The 18,498-nt window shown below is 39.8% G+C and overlaps 1 pseudogene; it reads right to left on the reverse strand.

The window, feature by feature from the left end:
* Positions 1 to 15,449: 15,449 nt before the first annotated feature.
* On the reverse strand, positions 15,450 to 18,280 carry LOC117794894 (ATP synthase F(0) complex subunit C2, mitochondrial pseudogene; annotated as a pseudogene).
* Between the last annotated feature and the right edge of the window lie 218 nt (positions 18,281 to 18,498).

Here is an 18,498-nt window from a genome sequence, read left to right on the forward strand (position 1 = left end):
ATGGGCCTCTTGAAGAGGTAATTAGGATAAAATGAGATAATTAGGATGGACCATAAGTCAATAGGTCTAGTGTCCTTATAAAAGGAAACTTGAACATGTAGAAAGACTCCAGGGTGTCAAGCATGGTGGTTCATGCCTGTAATCCCAGTCATTCTGGAAGCTGAGACAGGAGGATACCAAGTTTGAGGTCAACCTGGCAACTTAGGGAACCCCTGATTCAAAATAAAAAAATAAAAAGGAGCTTGGGATATTGCTCAGTGGTAAATACTCTGGGTTCATTCTCCAGTACCACAAAAAAAGAAAGAATAAAAAACAGAAGGGGAAGAGAGAGAGAGTGAGAGAGAGACAACAGACAGATAGACACTGACTGAGTCACTCCAGGGATGCATGCCATGTGAAGAGGTGGAAAGAGGGCAGCAGTCTTCAAACTAAGAAGAGAGGCTTCAATTAAAACTACACTGACATTTCATCTCCAGTCAGAATGGCAGCCATCAAGAATACAAACAACAATAAATGTTGGAGAGGATGTGGAGAAAAGGGAACACTTTTACACTATTGGTGGGATATAAATTAGTACAAACACTACGAAAATCAGTATGGAGCCTCCTCTAAAGACTAGGCTTGGCTGGGCGCAGTGGTGCACACCTGTAACCCCAGCGTCTCGGAAGGCTGAGGCAGGAGGATCACAAGTTCAAACCCAGATCAGCAAAAAGTGAGGCACTAAACAACTCAGTGAGACCCTGTCTCTAAATAAAATCCAAAACAGGTCTGGGGGTGTGGCTCAGCGGCAAGTGCCCCTGAGTTCAATCCCTGGTACCAAAAACAAAACGAAACAAAAATAGGCATGGAAGTACCAAATGACCTAGCTATACCTCTCTTTGGTATTTACCCTGAAGAAATAAAGTCGTCTTACTATAGTGATACATGCATACCCATGTTTAAAGCAGCACAATCCACAATAGCCAATTATGGAACCAAATTAGGTATCCATCAATGGATGAATGGATAAAGAAAATGTGGTATACATACACAATAGGGTTTCACTCAGCCATAAAGAAAAATGACATGTCATTTGCAGGAAAGTGAATGGAACTTAAGGTAAGTCAAACTCAGGAGCTCAAAGGGTTGTATGTTTTCTTTCATATGTAAAAGCTAGAGAGGATAAAGAAAAAGAAAGTTGGGGGTGGACCTAATGTAAATCAAAGGGAGGTCAGTAAAACAGAAGAAAGGGACCAAGAGGTGGGAAGAGGAGAGGGAGGAGGGAAGAGCTGGGGAGTGATATTGGCCAAATATATTGGTTTTTTGTTTTTTTTTAAGAGAGAGAGAGAGAGAATTTTAATATTTATTTTTTAGTTTTCGGCGGACACAACATCTTTGTTTGTATGTGGTGATGAGGATCGAACCCGGGCCGCAAGCATGCCAGGCGAGCGCGCTACTGCTTGAGCCACATCCCCAGCCCCCAAATATATTGTTATATTGTATGCATGTATGAATATTTAACAACAAATCCTATCAATATGTACAACTACAATGCACCAATAACAAAATGTGAGGGAAAAAACTTAGAAAAAAAAAAGAGGCTTCAAGAGAAACCAAGCCTGTCCCTAATGCCTTAACCTTGGATTTTTAATGTCCAGAACTGTGAGCAAGTAAACTTTGTTCAAGTCACTCCGTCTGTGGCATGTGATTATGACAGCCCTAGCTCACAAATGAACCTGAATGAACATGAGGTTAGGCTTCTTACTGTTTACCAAAGGCCATCCTGGCCATAATGAGGGTAAGCAGAGGTGTTAAGAGGATATTGTTCTCTTTTCCTTTTCATTTTTTGCTTCTGAAAAAGTCTTTATGTAATCTTAATTTTAAAAAATTAAATTAGATGTATTGTATCTGATACTTAAAAACATAAAAATGGGCTGGGATTGTGGCTCAGTGGTAGAGCACTCGCCTAGTGCGGGCGGACCCAGGTTTAATCCTCAGAACCACATAAAAATAAAGGCATTGTGTTGTGTCCATCTACACTTAAAAAATATTTTTTAAAAATGTCAACTATCCTTTAAAAAAAACATAAAAATGTTTATATCAATGGAGTGCCATATGGTGCTTTGATATATGTTGTTTTGCCGTGATGTTTAAATGAGGTTAAATGTATCTATCTCTTCATTTATTGTTTCTTTGTGGTGAAAAGTTTCAACATACTTTCTTTTAGCTTTTTGAAATGTACAACACATTATTGGTTTTTTTTTAGTCACCCTACTATGCAGTAGCTCAACAAAACTTTTTGCTCCTAACTACATCGTAGTACCCAACCATCACTCTTTCCCAACTCCTCCCCTCCCCCCTATTCTCTCCAACTGCTGGTAACCATCATTTTACTCTTAACTTCTATGAGATTACCTTTTTTATGATCAGGCATTACTTGTTTTTCTGATCTGACTTATTTTCACTTATAATGTTCTCCAGTCCATCCCTTTGTTGCAGATTATGGGATTTTATATTTTTATGGCTGCAAAGCACTTCCTTCTATATATGAACCACTTTTCTTTGTTCATTCACCAATTTATGGGCATATAGGTTGATTCCATGACTTGGCTACTGGGAATTGTACTTCAATAAACATGGGAGTGTGGATCTCTCTTTGACATCCTAATTTCATTTCTGTTGGAAATATACCTGACAGTGAGATTGCTGTATTATATGGTCAGTGAGATTGCTGTATTATATGGTGGTTCTTTTTTTTTTTTTTTTGAGTACTAGTGATTGAACCCAGGAGGACTCGATCATTGAGTCACATCCCCAGACTATTCTTTTTAAATTTTATTTTGAGACAGGGTCTTAAAAATTGTTGAGGCTGGCCTTGAACTTTCAATCCTCCTACCTCAGCCTCCTGAATTGCTGAAATTATAGGCATGTGCCACCACACCCAGACTATTTTTTAACTTTTTGAGGAACCTGTGTACTGCTTTCCACAAAGGAGGTCATTCTTGAACAAAAAGATGAAAGACTTCTTTGCTGTAGCTGGGAATAAAAACTGAAGATTCAAGAAGACTTTTAGAAAGTTCAAGTGGCTTTCAAGGGAACCTGGACTAATGGGTGCTATTCTCCCATGCAATAGAGGATGGCTTATGCATTTTGCTCTCTAGTTCCAGACCAGCAATTCCTCTGGTCCACTGTGGCAGGCCTGATGTGCCTCTAAGCTGACCTGTTGAGCTATTTTTTATGTCTTCATGAAACTTATCTAAAGCAACTGACTATTATGATTGGCATTCCTGAGCCTCCATTTCTTGGAAGAGCATGCTATCTGCCTAGCAATCTACCCAGCATAGAGTGAAGGTTCAATGAAGGGAAGTTCCTTTTTCCTCTGCCCTCTGTTAGGGTAAAATGCATATCAGGGGTGGGGACAAGGGTAAATACATAATCAGGGAGGATATTTGATGGATAAATAACTCATAAATCATTTGAAACCATAGTTTCCTGTTGAAAATTGACCCTCTGCAAACACTCAGTGTGTTCTTGGTGCCTTATCTTTCCCAAGGATGTTGAATGTGTGGTTACCCTCTACTGTATAAATGTGTGGTGTGAGTTTTCCTGGATGCACCTGCGTGTAAGGACTTCTGCTGATCACAATGGTAGGTAACTGATTTCATACATGAAGGCCAGAAAAGAAAAAATAGCCAAGCATGGAGATGCACACCTGTAATTCCAGTAACTTGGGAGGCTGAGGCAGGCAGATGCCTAAGTTGAGGCCAGCCTTGGCAGCTTAATGAGACCAGGTCTCAAAAAATAAAAAAGGGCTGGGATGTTGCTCAATGATAAGGCACCCCTGAATTTAATCCCCAGTACAAAAAGAAAAAAGGAATACGTATTTCTTATTTTAATATTCTGTGATACACATTTAATGGTAAATATGACTTGGTTATGAATCTTCTGTATATTACTTGCATTTCAATGTGTACTGTATAATGAGATTCTGGGAATTTAGAAAAATCTAAATGAGTTTAGTACCATTTCTTTTCTCCAAGATCAAGGTTATTCCTACTAATAATTCTGGGATATAATGAGATTTCTTGTGTGTCTCTAAATCTTGGGTTCTATCTGAATGATTTAGTGAAATTAAATATAATTTCAGAATTATAATTAATGCATCATTTTTTCTAGTGAGGAAACTGAGTCTGTGGAGGAGAAAGAGCTGCCACTGGGTATTCAACACAAAATTGTCAGGGGGGAAGGGGAAGCCATGAGACAGAGCCCAGGTATATCTCTCTAGGCTGGCACTCCCAAACTTAACTGTTTAATGTAATCACCTGATCTTTGAAGAATATTGATACCTGACTCCGACTGAAAACACTTTGAATTAATTGGTCTGCAGTGAAGAAACGGTAACAGGAGTTTTGAATATTGTCCAGGTAATTTTATTGTTTAGCAAAGTTTGTGAACCATTTTTTGTTAATTGCATCATGCTGGATTAAGACATTTGTGCCAGGTACGGTGGTGCAACCTGTAATCTCAGTGACTTGGGAGGCTGAGGCAGAAGGAGCACAAGTTCTAGACAAGCCTTAGCAACTTAGACACTGTCTCAAACTAAAAACTAAAAATAGCTGGGAATGTAGCTCAGTGGAAAAGCATCTTTGGATTCAATCCACTGTTCAAAAAGAAAAAGAAAACTTGTTCTAAATATGTATGACCCCATGTAGGCTTCCTTTCTGTCTTTAAACTTGATTTTTCCTAAATTATCCTTTGATGAATACTGTAGTGTAACAGGGACTTAGAGTCTACTTTTATCTTTAATCAAAAAAGCACTGACTCTTCACTTGGACCTGCAGAAATCCAGTGGGTAACCAAAAGCAGGATGAGAGCTTGGCATCTCTGCCTTCATTTTGCACCTGTCTCCTTTGCTACTTCAAATGCTGGGTCAGATTCCTGCTCAACTCTGCTGGTAGACAGGTTAATCATTTAAGGAGTGCTCATCTTTCCCCTACAAGGCCGAAGAAACGAAGATAAAAGCAGCTAAACTATTTTAAAGGTTTTGCAGGGGCTAGAATTTTGCCTAGAAGTCTACAGTCATGTTCTAAACCTAAAAGCTTACCTAATTCATCTTGCTTTTCTGACTAGTCCTTTCTCTGAGTCATTCTCTACTGCAGTCACATAGGATTCCAGGAACAACAGGTTTGATCAATAAAAATCTTGTAATGAGAGTCAAAACTACCTCCCAGTCAGTAGCAATTTTCTTATCTCTGATAAGGTAACTGATAAGGCTCTGCATGCCATTCTGAGAAAAGTAATTAACCAGACCACAGTTGAACAAGACTACTGGACTATGCACACTTCAAGCCCTCCACCTTGTTTTGGTCTTCCCTATGTAATCTTGAAGTAATCAGTGAGTCAAAGATAGCCCTTAGTTTTATCTTCCCAGAGTGGCCACACTGAGATTGGATTCCTTTCCTCTGTTCAGCAACACTTAGGTATTGTTCAACTGAGTGAGTGCTAAGCCTGGTCTGTTGACTCCTGTTGATCACAATGGTAGGTAACTGATTTCATACAAGAAGGCCAGAAAAGAAAAAATAGCCAGGCATGGAGGCTAGGAGAGGTAACAGATTTGGCAAGCCAGCCAGAAAGCCATGTCCACAAAGCAGTTGCCACCCCAGCTGGTCAACTCCTTATGAGAGAGAGACAGAGAAGTGTCCCAAGCAGTTGCTGAAATCACTTTCATTTTGGGTAGGCATAGGCTGCTTTTTTTTTTTTACCATCATTGGGTGAAGCAGAGAAACAAAATTTTGGAGTCCACGGACCATTAACATGAGAACCCTGGTAAATTCTTCCTGACTAGGCACATCAAGCCTCCCCCTTTATTTTCCTTGTCATTTGGGGGTCCTTTAAACCAATTTGAATTCTTTTGAATCAATATGAGCTTCTGCCATTTGTTTGACAGGCAAATTTGAATAACTTTGTGGTGCAAATTACAAGGGTAGGAATGTGGGATGCATAGAGAAGCCAGGGTCTTTGGGGACAGCTCTATTATAATTTGCATAAGAATGGAAAACACTAATTCTGTCTCTGAGTTTGGGGTGAATTTGGGGTGACTTGTCCATTTATAGTTATAAACCTATGGCTAAGAAAAAGACGATTTATTATTGTAATACAGCATGAACTATATGTCTAAAAGTACAGTCTGACTTAATATAATTATTTGGTTGTTAGTCTGTGTTTATGGTGATTGGATTTACAGAGGATAAAAGATAACTTAATGGATACAGCAATAGTCCTGTTAGAAATTTATGTCACCAACACTTGCTGCATCCAGCAGACAAGCCTCTCAGAAAATTAGTCCTGGAGACAGCACTGGGCATGACCTAATTCAAATTCACCAAGGTAAACTACTACCAGAATTCTTAGAAATAACTTTGGTTAAGGTACCAGTGATACCTTCACTTTTTAAAAAAATATATTTAGGTTGGATTTATTTTTATTGTATTATTTGTTTATTTTTAAGTATTAATTTTTTAGTTGTAGTTGGACACAATGCCTTTATTTTATTTATTTTATTTTTAATATGGTGCTGAGGCTCAAACCCAGGGCCTCGCACATGCTAGGTGAGCACTCTACTGCTGAGCCCCAGCCCCAGCCCTGTATTATTTATTTTTATGTGGTGCTAAGGGCCTCACGTGTGCTAGGCAAGTGCTCTGCCACTGAGCCACAACCAGCCAGGAGGGGCTGGCTCCTTCACTTTTGGTAGGAATTCTTCTTGCACATAATAACATCTAATGGCTCATGAAAATATCTTATGGCCTTTTTCATGTGAATTCATTTTTGAATATTTAAATTGATCTTCCTGTTGACTAGCAATTTCTCATGAACACCTGTAAGATAATTCTTAAATAGCAGTTACAGGACCAACACGTAAAAGCTTTTGACTATCTACCTATTATAGATCTTCTGCTGTACTTCTGCTTATACTAGGATAACCAGTTACTCAAGGTTGCTCAAAGTCTTATTATCTCAGCCAGCCTTGCTGTAATGTGAACATTTTTTAAAAAATATATATTTTTTAGTTGTAGATGAACACAATATATTTATTTATTTTTATGTGGTGCTTAGGATTAAACCCAGTGGCTCATGTATACGAGGCAAGTGCTTTACTACTGAGCCACAACCCATTCCCTGAAATGTGGACATTTAGAAGTTAACCTTAACTTATTTAAAACCAAAGAAAAACAAAGGTTAAAAGTTTTTTAGAAACCAAACTACTGAGTATACTGATTCATCTGAAAAATTTTGTTCAAGGCTTATTCAAAACTTGCAGGTAAGAATCTTAAAATTCAGGGGCTGGGGATGTGGCTCAAGCGGTAGCGCGCTCGCCTGGCATGCGTGCGGCCTGGGTTCCATCCTCAGCACCACATACAAACAAAGATGTTGTGTCCGCTGAAAACTAAAAAATAAATATTAAAAAAAAAAAGAATCTTAAAAGTCAGCCATTTAAACAGATGATCTTAGTTTCATTAGGTTATTGATTTCATTTTGTTATCAAAATAATTTGGTCCAAGTGTTAGTGGAGCGTGCCTGTAATCCCAGCAACTCAGGAGTATAGGCAGGAGGATTGCAAGTTCAAGACCAGACTCAACAACTTAGGGAGACCATGTCTCAAATAAAAAGTAAAAAAGAGCTGGGAGCGGTGCACCGTGGCTCACATCTATAATCCCAGCAGCTTGGGAGGCTGGGGCAGGAGGATGGTGAGTTCAAGTCAGCTTCAGCAAAAGCATTAAGCAACTCAGTAAGACCTGTCTCTAAATAAAATACAAAATAGAGCTGGGGATGTGGCTCAGTGGTTGAGTGACTCTGAGTTCAATTCCCAGTACCCCTCCACAAGAGCTGGGGATGTAGCTAAATGGAAAAGTACCCTGGTTCAACCTCCAGTCCTGCAAATAATAATAGTAATAATTATTATAATTTGGATGTGATTCTTTATAAACCTAGTCAATTTTTATTACCATATTTCTCTGTTTCATACTGGAATTTTAATATAAGTAGATCTCCAACAATGAAATTGATTTAAATTTGTTGATAAAGGTTTAAAATTGCTAACATACATTTTGCTTTCATTGCTAGCCAATCAGGATTATATTTATCTCTGCTGGATGTCTAACATGAAATGTCCATTGATTTCTCTGTTTCAAATTCAGCGAGTTTTAGGGATTTTCTTAGGCAAAAAGAAATAACCTGTGCTTGTCTGACATCTTGGTTTTCATGGGTAATCTAGAAATAACTGCTAAACATAAGTAATTTAAGCACATATACCTGAAATAAATGTTTATAAATGTATATGATAGAGATAACATATCTGAATCATTTGTAAATAGCTATAATACCAATTTCAGGTACTTTTGGCCTCTTAAAAACAGTGTCCTTGAGTCTGTTAGAAGTGTTTTCATCAATTGTTGATATACAAAACACAGTTGAAGTGTGGCATGGTGGTGCATGCCTGTAATCCCAGCAACTTGTGGGGCTAGGGAGAAGATCACAAATTCGTGGTCAGCCCGGGCAATTTAGGTGAGTCTCTGTCTCAAAACAAAATAAAAAGGACTGGTGGTATAGTTTAATGGTAGCATACCCTTCAGTTCAAACTTAGTAATAATAATAATAACAATAAATTAACAGTTTAAGATTGCTTTCTTCCTGGGTGTTCACTAAAAATAGGTCACTAAGAGTTGAAATTCTCTCTCTCTCTCTCTCTGGTAGTTTGGATGGATCCCAGGGCAACTTTACCACTAAACTACATCCCCAATCTTTTTTATTTTTATTTTTATTTTGAGAGAGGGTCATGCTGAGTTGCTGAGGGTCTCAATAAATTACTGAGGCTGGCCTGGAATTTGCAATCCTCTTTCTCAGCCTCCCAAATTGCTGGAATGACAGGCTTGGGCCACCATGCCCAGACTAATTAACATCTGTAATTCTATATGCCAAGAATACAAACATAACTTAAACTGTGTTTTGACTTAAAAATATAGAAATAAGTTGGGCATGGTAGCTCATGCCTATAATCCCAGCCACTTGGGCAGGAGGATTGCAAGTTTCAGACCAGCCTGGTAATTCAATGAGAACTTGTTTCAAAATAAGAATTATTTCAGAGAGATAGGGTGCATTCAGGGTGGTATGGCTATAGACAAGGATTATTTCAATTGTAAATTTAAGAAACAACGTAGAAATAAACCAGCAAATAGGAGAAGAAGAGATATAAAGGAAGTTATAAGTATAGGGGTATATTTTTGGTGAGGAAGATTTAAAAGAGGAGAGAATGTTTTAGGAGAGAAGGCTTTTTTATGGTAAAGTAAGATTTTTGTCCTGAGGTAAAAATGACTAGATTGTTTCCAAGTGGAAAAAATATCAAACAAAAACTAAAGGTATAAGCAAGTTGCAGGAGGTCTAAGCAAGTCACAGGTTTGTGAAGGGCTGGGTGTGATGGTGCCTACCTGTAATCCCAGCCACTTGGGAGGCTAAAGCAGGAGGATCATAAATTTGAGATCAGCCTTAGGAACTTAGTGAGACCCTGTCTCAAAATAAAAAACAAAAAGGGCTGGGAATGTAGCTCAGTGGTAGAGAACCTCTGGGTTCAATCCCCAGTACTGCTAAATTTAAAAAAATAAATAAAATAGAATAAGGAGAAGGTTTGTGAAGGACAAATAAGAGGAAATTTGTGTGTGGTTATATTGATTATAATTTTAAAAAATTGTTCTTAAATTTTTTAAAATCAAAATTTAGGGCATTGAGCTGGGAACAGTGGTGCATGCCTGTAGTTAAGTGCCCCTGTTTTCAATCCCTGGTATCAAAAAAATAAAGAAAAGAAACTTCTATATAAACTGGAATTATTTTGTTCTTGTTGGTTTTGTTTTATTTTTATATTCTCCTTGTAAAACTTTGTACTTTTTGCCTCTCAAAATTCTAGAGGATTGGGCTGGAGTTGTGGCTCAGTGGTAGAGCACTTGCCTGGCATGTGTGAGGCACTGGGTTCAATTCTCAGCACTGCATATAAATAAATAAATAAATATCCATTGACAACTACAATATATGTATACATATAAAATTTTAGAGGAGTAAAACTCCTAAGAAAATAATCTTGTTCACTGTTTTGAAATGCCGACCATCACCTATAGACCTATAGGACAGATAAAGTTAAAATTAATGATGGATTCCAGATAAGCTGGGTCTAAGAACCATTTCTTGTAAACTTCTTTGTTGCTCAAATAGGCCTTCAATTTGTGTTTTGGTTTTTTTCTTGACACTGACTCCTAGTTGTCTATCACTTCTCCTGCAAAGCGGGGGCCACATCAAACCAATAACAGGGACAGAGTTCCTTCTGGCAATGAGGAACAATCAAATACAAACTAGGGGTTGGCTTATCAGTGATTCTTCAGAGAAATTTTTTCAAAGGCAAGAGGGCAAATTGTTAGAATCAAAATGGAATCACTTGTGTTAGCCCTACCAAAAGTAAATAAGGTTGAGAGGTTATGGAATAAAGTTTCTTAAGCTTTTGTTAGAAACAAAACCTTCTACCAGATACCTCCACACAGAAGGTAAAGCTCAGGACTTTGACAAGGGCCCTCTATTTAGGTTGATGTAGGAAAAATTTCTACTTTTTCTGATCCCAAGTGTGTTTCTTAGTAGTCCATATTCATGGAGCCATTTCAAAAGAGAGGACTCCCTACATGATTTATTTAGTTATATATCTTCTGACTTTGGCTCCATCTTGTATTCTGCTTTATAGTCCATAATAGTGTTTCTACTTTTAGGCTTAAACATCTGGTCCTTTTCACTTACGTACTTCAGCCATTGCTTAGAGACCCAGATTGTCCCCTTCTCACATGTATTAGTTTATCACTTGCTGAGAAACCTGTAAAGCCAGATTGGCCAACACACCAATTCCCTGAAGATTGAGGAATGGGCAAAGAAATGGGGTGGGTAATTATAACAGGGACTTAGAAGTTGCTTTGCTAAAAAACATAGACTCTTCACTTGGGCCTGCAGACATCCAATGGATAATCAAAAGGAGGATAAGAGCTTGGCATCTCTCTGCCTTTGTTTTGGTACCTCAAATGATGGGTCAGATTCCTGCTCAATTCTGCTGGTAGACAGGTTGACTATTTGCGGAGTGCTCATCTAAAACTAGCAACTCTCCCCCTACCAGGCTGAGGAACCCAAAATAAGAGTAGCCAAACTATTTTTAATATTTGCAGAGACATCATAATGAACAGATAGTCAATTGCCATCTTATGACAAGAATCAAACCCCCTATGTAGCAGCCACTTCCTTATCATTAACAGGCTCTGCATGGCCATCCTGAAATAAAGATTAACCATGGTTTGACCAAGACTGCATGACTATGCATCCTTCTAGCCCCCTGCCTTGGGATTGTTCCTTCTCTATGTAATCTTGTAGCTCTTATAACCTGAAGTAACCCAAAGACATCCCTTCGTTCTTCCTTCCCAGTGTGTCCACACTAGGAATGAATTCCTTCCCTGTGCCCTGCAACATTTATCTATTGTTCAATTGGATGAATGGCCAAGTCTAGTCTATTGGGGACCTCTGGGGTCAGACCTCTGTCTTAGGACCCCAGTAAAAGTAGCAGGGAATGAACTGGGCTGCTCTCAGGGCTGCAGAGGACAAGAGGAAGGAAGTATGCCAACATGCAGTGGCTGATCCTCTCCTCAGGACAAAAATGCTCTCTGAAACCATCCTCATAGCCAGTAATGGCAGAAAAACAGTGTGTGGTATTTTCCTTGTCTCTAATCCACCCCCACTTGGCCCCAGAGTAAACTTGGTAAGATACAGAACTGTCAATACCCATACCCATACCCATCTTAAGACCCTGAAAACCTCTAATTCTTAATCAGAGACAGTGTTCAAACTCAGGGCTGCAAAAGCCCCAAGTACACTGTTTACCAATTCTGAAGAAAGAATTTGGAGGACTCAACAGAGATGGTTTGGACATTTTATTACAGACATGCTGCTTGGTGGCAGCAAGCTGGGAGAATATGGAAAATGGCCCTGCTCCTAGAAGCAGGGGGAATATATAGGGTAGGTTATGTGCCCACTGTGCAAATGAATTTCTTTTTTCTTTTTCTTTTTTGGTACTGGGGATTGAACTCAAGGGCACTCCACCACTGAGCCACACCCCAAGCCCTGTCTTGTATTTTATTTAGAGACAAGATCTCACTGAGTTGCTTAGCAACTCACTTTTGCTGAGGCTGCCTTTGAACTTGTGATCCTCCTGCCTCAGCCTCCTGAGTTGCTGGGATTACAGGCATGCGCCACTGAGCTCAGCTGGCAGATGGATTTCTTCAGATGTTTTGTGAATATGTTCTTTTGCTTTAAAACCTAGGTCACTCTGCTTTGATCCCCACCTAAAAACTGAACAAGGCAAGTGCCAAGTTTTCCTTTTCTGTTTTCTTTGGAGTCCTTATCTCACCACCAGGTATGAAAAGTCTTCCCAGGCACTGATTAATATTTAACCCCACAGAGAGTAAAACCCTTCTAGGAGCAGTGACTTGCTTAAAAGGGCCCAATTTCTAAGGGGCACTATCAGACTGCTTCATCCCAAGGCTGGGTTTAAAGCCACACCACCTAGAAAACCCTAACACATGTCGGCTTCAATGACCATTCTCCCATGCCAGCTTGGATCAGGGACTCACGATTATTGAATACAGGAAAAGAAGGCAAGAGAGAGGGAAGACCTGTGGCAGAACAGAATTCAGGAATGGGAAGGGACTTTGGAGCTTCTCAGGAGCAATCTTCAGACCAGCAGCATCTGCATCGACATCACCATCCCCTGGATGCTTCAGTCACACACATGAAGGTCTGTTGAAGCAGAATCCTCAAGTATTTTATTTAACAAGCTCCCCCAGGTATTCATGTGTTCATTTAGGCAGAACTGGTTTGGATCATTTTTCCTGTGACTCTCACCTGGGAGACTAGGTAAAGACAGGCACTGACCCTGTTGGTCTTCTAATGAACCTGAGATTATGTGTTTCTTATTAGCTCCCTAAGGAATTGTGGTGCCCACTCAAGTGGGAGAACCCCTCTCTTGGGGGAGGAAACAGGTTGAAATAGACGGGGCGAGGGGGGGCAGTTGCAGGCATTTTTCGGACATATTATCTTTTTTTGTATATTTTTTCTTATACTTGGGATTGATCCCAGGAGTGTTTGACCTCTGAGCTACATATTCAGCCCTTTTGTTTGTTTGTTTTGAGACAGGGTCTTGCTAAGTTGCCCAGGTTGGCCTCAAATTTGCAATCCTCCTGCCTCAGACTACAGGCACGAGCCACCAGGTCCAGCCTGAGATACTGTCAAATGGGTAATCTTAGAAATAAATTATGTTCTCTTCCCCAATATCTTGTTTAGACTCCATCCCCAAGTCATTCAGTCGTGTGTCTCTGTCCCAGAGCAGAGGGAGTTTGATGGATTCTGCACACCTTGCTTGCCCTGGGCTGCAGACCTGGCTCATTTCCTTTGATTCCTCTGTTCTATGACTGAGAGAAACAAGACCCTCAAGATTCCTATGATCACTGCAGCCCCCTCACTGGAAGCCCTCTTTCTGTATGAAGAGAGCAAAGGTTCTGTCACAAAGCTAGCTTTTTTGGGGTAAAAGAAAAATGTAGGTTTCCACTGTGATTTTAAACTGAAGATCATGCAAAAGAAGAATGAAACAAAGGGCTGGGGTTGTGGCTCAGTGGTAGAGCGCTCACCTAGCATGTGTGAGGCCCTGGGTTCAATCCTCAGCACCACGTAAAAATAAATAAGTAAAACAAAGGTATAGTGTCCAACTACAACTGAAAAGATTTAGAAGAAGAAGAGTAAAACACAAAGAGCAAGTGTAATTCTAAGTCCTGGTGTGGGCTGAGTGAATTGAGGGTTTTTGTTTTTGTTTTGTTTTGCTTAAAGAATGCATTTGTTTCTTTGTAGTTATAAATCAAATGCATTTCATTGTAGAAAATTTAGAAAATTAGAGAGAAAGTCTAAAGCTCTCATTATTGCACCACTCAAAAATGCCTTGTTAAACTTGGTACATTCCCTCAGTCTGTCCCTGAACCTCACTCGACATCACAGCAATAACACCATCAAGAATTCTTTGTAATTGGCTTTGTTTCTCTTAATGGTACATAGTGACCTTTCACTCAAGTCATTTTTTCTCCCACTTTGTCAGTTTGCCAGGTGTTGTTTTGGATCATTGTGTTCTCAAACAGTTCTGTTCTTTGAGCTTTTTTTTTTTTTTAAACCAGTAACCACTGAGCTACATTCCCAGCCCATTTTATTTTTTTTTAAATTTTGAAACAGGGCCTCAGTAAGTTACTCAGGGCCTTGATAATTTGCTGAGGTGAGCCCAAACTTGCAATCCTCCTGCCTCAGCCTCCCAAGTCCCTGGGTTTACAGGTGTGTGCCACCAAACCTAGCCTCTTTGGGCATTTTGTGTCTTTATCTTTTACCACTGCACCGAAGGAGTCTATCTTCATCTCTGTGCTATTCTCCTTAGGATCCGAGTTTAGAAGTAATAAACATGAACTCAACTGTTTTAAATGATCTTAAGAGTTTTGATGTACACTCTCCAATTGTTCTCCATAAAAACTGTTCCAACATATGATCCTTGTGCATGTCACTTCCCCTGTGTGCTCTGTTCTGCTCTGAGTAGTAGTATAAATTAAATGTTAATTCTTGGCCCATTATAGTACTCTTTTATCAACATCTTTATTTTTATTTTTTATTTTTTTTGGTGGTGGTGGTGGGGGAGCTGGGACCCAGGGATTGACCACCAGGGGAGCTTAACCACTGAGCCACATCCCCAGATCTTTTTATATTTTATTTTGAGACAGGGTTTCACTAAGTTGCTGAGGGCCTTGCTAAATTGCTGAGGCTGGCTTCGAATTTGCAATCCTCCTGTCTCAGCCTCCTAAACTGCTGGGATTACAGGCACATGCAACCATGCCCAGCAACAACTTTACATTTCTTTTGTTATCAATCAGCTTAACTTTTCATGTGCTTATTCATAATTTCTATTTGTTTCTGCATATGTGTGTTAAATGACCTTTTGTTTCCCTTGTCATTTTTCTCCTTAGATGCTTTTCTTTTTCCATTGGCATATAGAAATCCTTCATATAATGATATTGTTCTCCAAATTGGATATCTTTTAAATTTCCTTTATGTTCTTACAACTTTTACATACTCAAATCTATTTTTATTTTATGCTTAGAGTAATATAAGTATTTGCCTATAATTTACTTTGATTATTTTATGATCTTATTATAAAAATGTACCCCTTGAATACTTTTAGAATTTTTACAAACATGTTATTAATACAGTATGTACTTGTCTTTGTTCTCTCAAATTCTGAGCTTTTCCTGGACTGCCTAGAAGGTGTAGAAAAAGGAACATATAGAGATGATGAGACAGGGGAGGTGGAGGTGGTGCTTTCACATGGTGAAGAGGATGCAAAAGGCCACTGTCAGGCAGGAGACTCCCTTGGCCTCTGAGAGTAGTCCAGAGTGGCATAGAAGAGCTGTCACTTCAGAGAAGGACTCCTGGTATGACAATGACAAGGCTCCCAAAAACAGTCCCAATCCCAATTCCAGAGCTAGTCAACAATGGTGGCAGCTCCAGCCCCAAGGAACTTGGCTGCTGAATTCACAAACCATGAAATGGCATTGTTTTGGAAGCTGTGACCAGTGACAAGTGAGATCAGGGGACACAGGAGTGGTAAAGCTGCTCAGGCTGTCATCTGTCAGTGTCTGTGGTCAGCTCAGCAGTTGAGAGACACTCCTGACCTAAGAGGGATGGAGATTAACTTCTAGTGGGCTGAAGGGCTGCAGCAGGAGAGCTGACTACAGTACAGAGAAAGTAGTCCACTTACCGACTAATCACTCGGCACAGCTCACACCATGTTCATTTTGATTTTATATGTATATATACATATTACAATCATTTTTTTTTGACTGCTCTGTTTTGTTCCCTATTTTTGTCTTTCTATTGTTATATGAGTAATATACTACTTCAGGTAGTGTCACTTCATAATTAATATTAGACATCTTTCAGAATGACTATTCTCTATTCTCCTTTTTAAAAGATTCCTAAAAGTACCATCTTAAGATTTGTTTAGTTTATTTATTTATTTTTTGGTACTAGAGATTCTACCTAGGGACCCTTTACCACTTAGCTGCATTCCCAGCCCTTTTTATCTTGAGACAGGGTCTTATTAAGGTGCTGAGACTGGCCTCAAACTTGTGACCCTCTTGCTTCAGTCTCCTAAATTGCTAGTGTTACAGGCGTGTGCCACCAAGACTTGTTTATTTTACTTACCTCAAAAAGATGACAAGGGCAACTTGCTACTTTTCCTTATCCTACTGATTTCAATCTAGGTTAATTTCGTTTGTTCATGCAGCCATCAAATATGCTTTTATCAGCTAGGCATGGAGGTACACACCTGTAATCCCAGTAACTCAGGCAGCTGAGGCAGGAAGATCTCAAGTTCGAGGCCAGCCTGGAAATGCAGCAAGGCTATGTCTCAAAAATAAAAAGGTTTGGGGATGTAGCTCAGTGGTAGTGTTACCGCTGTTTACCAGTGACGAGTCCTTGCTTCCCCAAATGCTGAAGTATAACACCAGAGAAGAATGCCAAGGCAAGTGTAGAGTGGAAAGTGGAAGGCTTTATTAAAGGACAGCAGAAAAGACACCCCCCACCACCTCCAGGAAGAAGGGAATCTGAAAGGTGGAATCCATGGAAGAGGAGGTCTTCCCTTTTTTATATCTAAGCTCTTCTTTTGTCCTCCCACATTCCAATCCTTTATTTTCTTCTATCCTGCAGTGATAGAATGCAGGTGGGAAGGCCAAAAGGTGGGAAAGTTGTGGACCTAGGGTCGCAGGAAGGGCCTGGAGTGGTTTGATAAGGTCTCAAAGTTTTGCTGGGAACTACTTCATTAACAGTTCTTTAGGATGGGCGGGGGCATTGGGGACATTAACATTTCAAGTTCCCCAGGTGTTGTTCTGGTTTCCGGGACTCAGATTGGACTCCATTTTCTTTATTGTACTCGATTTACCTAACTACACTACTTTTCTTTAAATCTGGCTTCAGTAGTGTGGACCTGGGTTCAATCCCCAGTGCTGAGAAAAATAAAATAAAATAAAATTTAAAAATGCCTTTGTCACCTTCAAAATGAAGCTCTTAGCCTCACTCTAATCTATCTTTTCTGTTGCATCTCCAACTCAGCTTGAGCAAGACTCCAATAGTTTTCTCTTTGTCAATTGTGTCTTTGTCAATGTTTTATTATCTTTATGAAACCCTTCCACCCCTTCCTTTCTGTCCTTTACATTCTACATATTCTATTGTAAGGGTAAAAGAAATTGAAGTTAAAGCATAAAAATTAAAGGGTAAAAGACCGGGTGTTGTAAAAGTTTCTAAGCTGCAAGGTCTGAGTTAAATTTCTGTAGCTGTTAAGACAATGCTTAGAACCGCCCAGTAAACATTTCCCCTGATTGTCTGGTTGTTTAATAACTGAAGGGGTCTGTGTGGTTGCACACAGGCCTTGCAGGGCCTGAACCAATCAGTTTGAATGTAACCCCCTCCTTAGGAATGACCTATCACTCCAGCCTGACCTGTTCCCGCCAATGAATGAACTAATCATGTTTAGGAGTTGTTCAATTTTCCCGCGCCTAATGATGATTTGTTCTGATGTATACAAAGCCCTCCGCCCTCCCCAAAAAGTGTACTTAAGGAGTGCTCAGCCCCTGCTCGGGGCTCTGCCTGCTTTCCCTTCTTGAGTGGGCACGGAGCCCCAGCATGCTGGTTCAATAAATCCCCCTTCTGCCAATTGCATGAGTGGTCACTTGGTGGTCTCTTTCTCCGACGTTTCGCGGGACCCTTACACTATAAAATATCTTAAAACATCATCACCTTATCTGCAAACATTTCCCAAACTTCCTCTGTAACAAAATAGCATACTGTCATTATTGCTCTGTGATTTTGACAGGCTTGTAGCTCTTTCTGTGTGTTTTGTTTGTTTTAGTGACTTGCTAGGCCAGTTCCTTGGCTAGGTTGCCTGAAGGCAGAAGTTCCATCTTCAGTAGCATTTACCAGACCTCAGCAGGGACCCTTCAAACAGCACCTGGATTTACTCATTCTCTACCCCTGACCTTTATCTACATTTCAGAAGGCTTTCCTGGCCAGCCTTATGGTCCTTGCTACCTTCATGACTGCATGCAATGCGCAGTGCTATGCAATCACTTTGGACAGTGATCAAGGTAATGTGCATACTCGTCAGTCCTGGGTTTTCAATGCTTATTATGTTATTATAGCCTGGTAGGTATGGCCTATTGGTAGATGAGAGCCTTTTGAATCTCCATGAGGAAGAGGGTTGAGACAGATATAGAAAAGGAATAAAATGAATGACTTTAATTTGCCCTGCATATGAAGCAGTCATTCTCAATTCTTGCTGGATGAGAATTGCCTAGAGAGCTTCTGAAACTTACC

This window comes from Marmota flaviventris, chromosome 4 (genome assembly GCF_047511675.1).
Source record: "Marmota flaviventris isolate mMarFla1 chromosome 4, mMarFla1.hap1, whole genome shotgun sequence".
Lineage (NCBI taxonomy): Eukaryota > Metazoa > Chordata > Mammalia > Rodentia > Sciuridae > Marmota > Marmota flaviventris.